This window comes from Camellia sinensis, chromosome 8 (assembly GCF_055761805.1).
Source record: "Camellia sinensis isolate YWXY chromosome 8, ASM5576180v1, whole genome shotgun sequence".
Classification (NCBI taxonomy): domain Eukaryota; kingdom Viridiplantae; phylum Streptophyta; class Magnoliopsida; order Ericales; family Theaceae; genus Camellia; species Camellia sinensis.
Genome location: NC_138968.1, coordinates 75804670 through 75812596, shown reverse-complemented (window position 1 = coordinate 75812596; position 7927 = coordinate 75804670).

The following is a 7927-nucleotide window of genomic DNA, read 5'->3' as shown; positions in this document are numbered from 1 at the left end:
ATTCAAGATGCTTGGCATCGAGGATGACCAGTTGCAAGTGACTTTGGCATCCTTCCAGCTGAAAGGAGATACGGGTCAATGGTAGAAGTATGTGTGCGGGCACATTGGGGTGACTTGGGAGGCTTTTGTCAGTGCCTTCAAGGACAAGTTTTTGCTTTCCACGGTTAGGGAGAAGTTGAGAGATCAATTCTCCAAGCTTGTGCAGTTGAATACCTCGGTGGTTGAGTTTGAGGATACGTTTACGAGCTTGTCAAGGTTTACACCGGAACTCATGGCGACTAAGGAGCGCTATTATTTACAGTTCAAGAAGAGATTAGGGATCGGGCTTATGTTCAAGGTAGCTGGGTACCGAGCTTATGTTCAAGGTGGCCAAGTCAATGATTAGAGATTATGGACGCCTTGTGGAGAAAGTGGCTCACCTTGAGATCGTAATGCAAATGGAGAAGGAAAGGATTAGAGGCTCAAAGAGGTGTTAGGACATTTAGGAGGACAGTAAGAGGCAGAGGGGTTAATCCCCAACAGTCCCAAGGAGCTCAGATAAGGTCTATCTTTTCAATGCCGAGTTTGGGTTATGGGAGAGGTAGGCAGGGAGATTTCACTTGTTACAAGTATGGCCAGTTGGGTCACAAGTCTCCAGCTTGCCCACAGAGAGGAGAAGGGTAGCGGTCTGCATCTTCTTCGGCTCATTCTCTGAGTTAGAGTCAGGGGAGAGGCCAGCCGCTCACTTGTTATTAGTGTGGCAGGAAGGGCACGTGAAGGGGTTTTGCTCTCTGTTGGGCGGTACACCTGGTGCGTCTGGTTGGAGGCAGACATAGAATCACTAGTCGATACAGTTAGCACAGGCCTTAAGGGCTAATCAAGGAGCCTGTTCGACTCAATCTGTAATAACCGTGTCCTGTACTATGTTCATTAATCATGATTATGTTGGTAATTATGTGCTTAATTTGAATTTGGGTGTTAATTGCATGATTATATGTGATTTTGGCTTTGTATCTGTTCCCCGTAGGAAAATCTGTTAGAATCTGTGCTTTGAACTAAATATTGAAGGCCTTATCAGCCACAGAAACCGAAATTGACTACGCCATTGTGATTGGCGTAATTTTTAAAGCCTGTGGTGAAATTTAATTGAAATCAGATTCAGAACGAATTAATTTGTTTAAATCGAATTAATTAAGCACCATTGATTAGTTCTAATTAAGTGTGATTAACGGAAGCTTATATAAATGAGCCATACATACTTAAGCTCATATTTTTTTGAGCCCAAATCAGATCCTACACTCTAGAGAGAGAGAGGGTGAACCGAATTTAGGGAGAGAAAGGGACCATTCTTGAAGATATTGCAAGAGAATTCAAGAAACTAAGAGGATTAGCTCAAGATTTAGCTATAATTGGAAGAATTAAAGCTCCTAGGTGAGTAATCAAGCCTTAATTCATGAGTTTGAGTTTGTAACTATATGAATTCAAAGAGAATATGTGACCAAGAGCAAGAATTGTGTGGTAATTGATGAATTTGGAGTCAATGAATGGAAGCATGTTTAGAATTGCCATGAATTTGCATAAGCTAGCATGTAACATGTTAATTATGAAAGATTGGGTATGAATCATACATGCAAGCATAATTTTGTTGAGTTTCATGGTTATAAGCACCATTTGTACCATTTGAAATAGGAATGGAGTCAAGAATTGACATGCATGCATGATTGATGAAGATATGAAGTTTGAATGCATGATTTTAATGTATTGGAAGTAAGTTTGGTATAATTTGGGTTTGCATGTGATTGATTCATAAGATTTGAGCTTCACAATGTAGTAAATTGGTGTTTGTAGCACGTTAGTAGTTGTATATGATAGTTATGGGTTATAAAATGCAAGCTATGTTAATTTGAATGCAAGTTTGAAGCTCAAACTGGTTGCTGGAAATTCCAGAATTTGGCATGTCCGCTCGAGTGGGGAGAGCACCGCTCGAGCGTCAAATGCTAGCTCCCAGAACTTCTGCAGACATGGACGTCCACTCGAGTGGGGAGATTCACGCTCGAGCGGGGAGCCATGTAGTTTGACTCTCAGCTCGAGCGTCCAAAGTCACGTTTGAGCGTAAAAATGAAGTAACCAATACTTTTGCAGACCAAAGGGGTCCGCTCGAGCGGGGATCCCTGTTTCAGATATTTTGAAAAGTGGTTTTATGATTTATTATCCGTTCTCTTTCATTTCTAAGAACTCTTAGGCATGCATTGAGCATTGTGAATGAGTTAAAATGATAAGAAAGGAGCCTAAGAGGAATGTATAAATGAAGAATGGATTGAATCGTTTGTGACCCATATGTGTTATGTAATATGTAGGGTCGAGCTCAAGGGAAAATCCACCGGCAGAACACTATGGGTAATATCTTAGTAGCGATATTTTCAAGTATGTTACTTTCCGAATGCTATTTCTTTATAAGCTTCATGGATTTGTTGATTTGAAATATGAATGAGTATTCTATATGCCTAATTTTGTATAAAGCCGTTTGATATGTTTGATATATCTGAATTGGGCATAAAGCCATTTGCCGTTTGTCGTTTGCTGTTGATATGTTTGATATATTTGAATTGGGCCTAAGGCCGTTTGACATGAACGATTGGGCCAAAGGCTGTTGGACATGAATGATTGGGCCAAAGGCCATTAGATACGAACGATTCAGCCAAAGGCCGTTTGAATATGTCATTTGATATGTTTGAATGCCGTGATGAGCCAAAGGCCGTTTGAATGAAAAAGGATCATGATCATGAATATGAAATACGCATGGATATGAATATGAAAAGAATGGGCCTGAGGCCGTTTGATATGTTTGAATTGGACCAAAGGTCGTTTTGAATAAAGAGTTGGTTGGACCAAAGGTCGTTTCATATAGATGGAGCCGAGGTCATTTTGTTTTATATAAGAATTGGACCTGAGATCATTTTGCATGTGGATATGATGTGTTGGACCCAAGGTCATTTTGCTTTGTTGAGATTTGTAAATCTAGTGTGAGTGAGAATAGTGGTTCAAATGTGTACATTATAAGTATGATTCATTTATGAACGAACCTCATTCATTAATCTCTTTATTTTGATATTATTCACTGGGCGTTAGCTCACTCTTATCTATATGTATGTAGGTGAGCAAAAGGATGCTTAACCCCAGCCTTAGTGGAATTTAAGAAAGGAACCCCAGTTTTGGGAAGTCAGCCTAGGTGCCTCACGCAAGAGGCTTTGTTTATGATCTTTTGTATTTCTTTTGTCACTTTTATTGCCCATGATAGACCATTTATGTGTATAAGCTTTTGGTATGGCTAACTATGTGTTTGAATGATCCTGGGTATACAAGATGTTAACTACTGATACGTGGTGTGAGTTATTATTAAGTATATGTGAAATGTTTTGACATGCCATGTAAGCATAGCTCATTGGACAAAATTTTTAAGTTTGTTTCCGTTTTGACCCCTTCACTCTATCGCGAAATGTTTGTTTTGGTTTGAGGCCGTAGGTAATTTCATGATTACTGGCCGGTTATGACCTTAATCTATAGAGGCGGGTTCGGGTCATGACAGAGTGGTATCAGAGCACGAGTTAATGACTCACACACTTGTCCAAATGAGCCATAAGGTGTCTAGAAAAGACTTAAGATGCATCCATTTGATAAGTACATGATGTAAGCATTGAGAACATGTGATCATATGAGATATGAATTTTTGCACTAATGTGTACAACAAGTTTTGTTTTGTTATAATGAACATACATGAACATGCGAATCATGAAAAGTTGCTTACGTGCATTCGATTCTGCAAATGGGTGTCTATGTGGAATATGAATATGGTCAAATGTGTAATTATCTAGTAAGTGTTCTACATGCGATATCTAATAAGTATGAAATCGTCTGTTTTGCATGTGATTAATTGTGTCTTGACGATACGTAAAATGAGAATATAACGATGTGCTTCTGTGCGAATGTACCTATGTGTATCTGTGTTTATTTCTGTATTGGGCATTCCTATATTTGGCATGGCTTAATAAGAGTTTGAGTAGAACATGGATAAAGTAAGGGCATACGAGTTGGCAAACTCTTTCACAGCCCGACTTGATAGACTAGAAAGAATAGTACAAGAAATGGCAGAGATCTTAAGACAACGACGTCAGTTGCCACTACGGCAAGAACCTTTGCCACCACCAACGCCAGAGCACCAAGTAAATGTGTTGGAAGTCACAAAATATGTTGAGGTGCTAGACCGAACACTGATGACCGAAGCTAACATGAACCGATCTTTTGAATGGAAAAGCAAGAGACAAGGCTTTTCCTCAAAGAAAAGGTCATTTAAAAAGCAAAATACGGGATCATCGCACACTTCAAACTCTACAAGGAATACAACACCGACATGTAATGAATGTGGTAAGAAACACCGAGGAGTTTGCTATCGAATTTCTGGGGCTTGGTATAGGTGTGGTAAAATGGACCATATGGTAAGGAACTGTCCCCAGACTGAGTAAAACGTGAATATACCCGTTGTCTCAGTTGGATTCGTACCAATGGCGGGAACTGCTAATCAAGATAGAGTAATTGCACTTGTCCCAGAAAGCACTCAGAATACTGCAACCGTTATCCCAGGTATCTATACTGTTTATAAACGAATGCCTATATGTTGATTGATTCTGGACTGGTACACGTGTACATTCTCGCTTGAGATATTATCTGATTCGATTCGGCGCATTCTTTCATATCTGTTATACGTATCTAGATTGGTTGGACCCACATGATCAATACCTTATTTACTGTATGTATCTGCCCCATTTGGGAAATTTGTGAAATACGTATTGGGATATTGATTGCACATATACATCTAAACCTATGCCCAAGGTGATTTGATATATCACTGTCTTTAATGACTAAACCACTGGAATTATGACTCTGTGATTGTGTGACTGAGTTGAGCCCCCCAAATAATGAACTCTATAAATTGTGAGACCATGTATTTTGATTGGTAGAAAATTGACTGGACTATGTGACTATACTAGGCTTGACTTGTAAACCTATGCTATTTTGACTGATTTGGAACTTTTGCGTAACAAATCCCATATTATGTGCGACCGAGGAACTTTGTTAATGTGTTACTATGCCCCATGTACTTGCATATAAGACTTATTTGGGAACTGTTGTACTGATTATGATACATACCTCGTGATATGAACAATTGCATGCATATGCAACTACACATGAACTTATGTGGAGAATGCCATATTGTAGATGACTTGAGAACTGATGAACTTAGGACAATTGTGAAACTATTGACTATGTACCTAAACGAATGAAGTATGACTTACAGAACCAAATGTACCTTATTTGAGAAAACGTTCATCTGATTCGATCTGATAGAACTTTTGTTTGATTTGGCTTGATAGAATCCTCATTTGATATAATTTGATGGGACCTTTGTTTGATTTATTTTGACAAGACCTTTGCCTGGATTGATTTGACAAGACCCTCTATCTGATTTGATTTTGTTAAGGGGGGGATTACGAATTGCTTATGAATAAATAACCAGATTATTCCCGGCAAGAAAATTGATAGACCCAAAACTTGAATCTGTTTGGAATACTTGACTTATTTAGAAGACCTTATGTGGGCTATCAACAGACCGATCTAACCATGAACACCATTAAGAACCAACCTTTAATTGTTGGAGACATACGTGTTATAGATGAACGGAATTGAGCAAATCTAGTGATTAGGAGATTTAAGGAACAATGCTTGTGTATTATCATATTCTTATTTATTTGACGCTATGGGAATCGATAACGACAGATTGATTTGACTATAAACAGTATTGAACATTTATTTTTGACTGATCATAATATGTTTTGTATGAGAGAATAGTTGCTTTAGTGTTATCGGATTTTGGAAAATCAGGTTATGGTGATTGCTGACCATGAACCGCTTTGATTGTGAATACTATTGGTATTAGAAAACCTTGATTATTTGAAAGTGTCTGAATTCAGTACGCCTTGTAAATAACTGCTCAACGCCATTCTATTCTGCAATTGGGGCTCTGAGGATGTGTAATTTGTGCTTAACATGTGATCGACTCCTTTGATATTATCTTTGACATCATGGGGATTTATATATGAATTGCCTTATGCTTTTGACGACTATCAGATAATGTGGAAAGACTTGATGGAACAAGGAATTGAATATTGAACTAAATTGTAAATTGTAAACTATTGAATGAATTGAGAACACGTGTATTATGTTAGAAATTGACTGCTTCGATGTTATTGTACTTTACAATCAGTACTATAGGGATATATGAGTTACGTACGTCGTGTGGTTGATTACTTCGTTGTTACCTTTGTTGACTCGGGAATCAGTGTCTGGATCCACTTTATTTTCCTGGAGACTTTTGATTGACCTTGGGTAACTGTGATGAGTCAGTAAACTAAATACCGAATTGAATTGTGAATTGCGGAATTATTAAAGAATGAATTGAACTTCTGTGACAAGGGAATAGACCAAACTTTTATGGTAAAGTTAGCTAACATTTGAAATAAATATGTTGGCGACTTATTGCGAAGAAGGAAATTGTTGAATTTGTGTCTAAATATTTTCAGTGCCAACGAGTCAAAGTTGAGTGTCAGATATAGACGGAACTACTTTAACCTCTCTCTATTTCGGAATGGAAATAGGAATATGTGACTATGAATTTCATTGTGGGGCTACCTTGAGCACCCAAGGTATAAGTCCCGTTTGGGTTATTGTATATAGAATTACTAAGTCTACTCATTTCCTCCCCGTAAATTTTCGTATGATGCTTATAGACTAGCCACTGTTTACATCGATAAGATTGCTTGTTTGCATGGGGTCCCAATATCTATTGTTTTAGACAGGAAACCTAAAATGTGTCTAAATTCTGACAAGCCTTCAAGAGGCAATGGGAACTGAATTGTAATTCAATGCCACTTTCCATCCACAAATCAATGTGTAATCAGAAAGAACATTTTAGATTCTTGGAGAAATGCTCCAAATGTATGCATTAGATTTTCAGGGAAGTTGGAAAAATCTATCCATCATTGGCAGACATTGCTTACAACAACAGCTTACACTCTAGTTTCGGTGTGGCACCATGCAAGCCTTGTATGGAGGAAAAGGTAAGTCTCTGACTGATTGAGAACAGAGTGTTGCTTGATTTTGAGACTAAGAAAATAACTATCAAAAGGATTGGAACCGTTGAATAAAAAGTATTCCGAATTGTTTTTGACTAAAGGTAAAATAAGTTTGGAGGACTAAACTTCCTAAAGGGGGGAAGATTGTAATAACCGTGTCCTGTACTATGTTCATTAATCGTGGTTATGTTTGTAATTATGTGCTTAATTTGAATTTGGGTGTTAATTGCATGATTATATGTGATTTTGGCTTTCTATCTGTTCCTCGTAGGAAAATTTGTTAGAATCTGTGCTTTGAACTAAAAATTGAATGTCTTATCGGCCACAGAAACCGAAATTGACTACGCCATTGTGATTGGCGTAATTTTTAGAGCCTATGGTGAAAATTAATTGAAAACTGATTCGGAACGAATTAACTTGTTTAAATCGAATTAATTAAGCACCATTGATTAGTTCTAATTAAGTGTGATTAAGGGAAGCCTATATAAATGAGCCATACATGCTTAAGCTCATATTTTTTTGAGCCCAAATCGGATCCTACACTCTAGAGAGAGAGGGTGAACCGAATTTAGGGAGAGAAAGGGACCATACTTGAAGATATTGCAAGAGAATTCAAGAAACTAAGAGGATTAGCTCAAGATTTGGCTATAATTGGAAGAATTGAAGCTCCTAGGTGAGTAATCAACCCTTAATTCATGAGTTTGAGTTTGTAACTATATGAATTCAAAGAGAATATGTGACCAAGAGCAAGAATTGTGTGG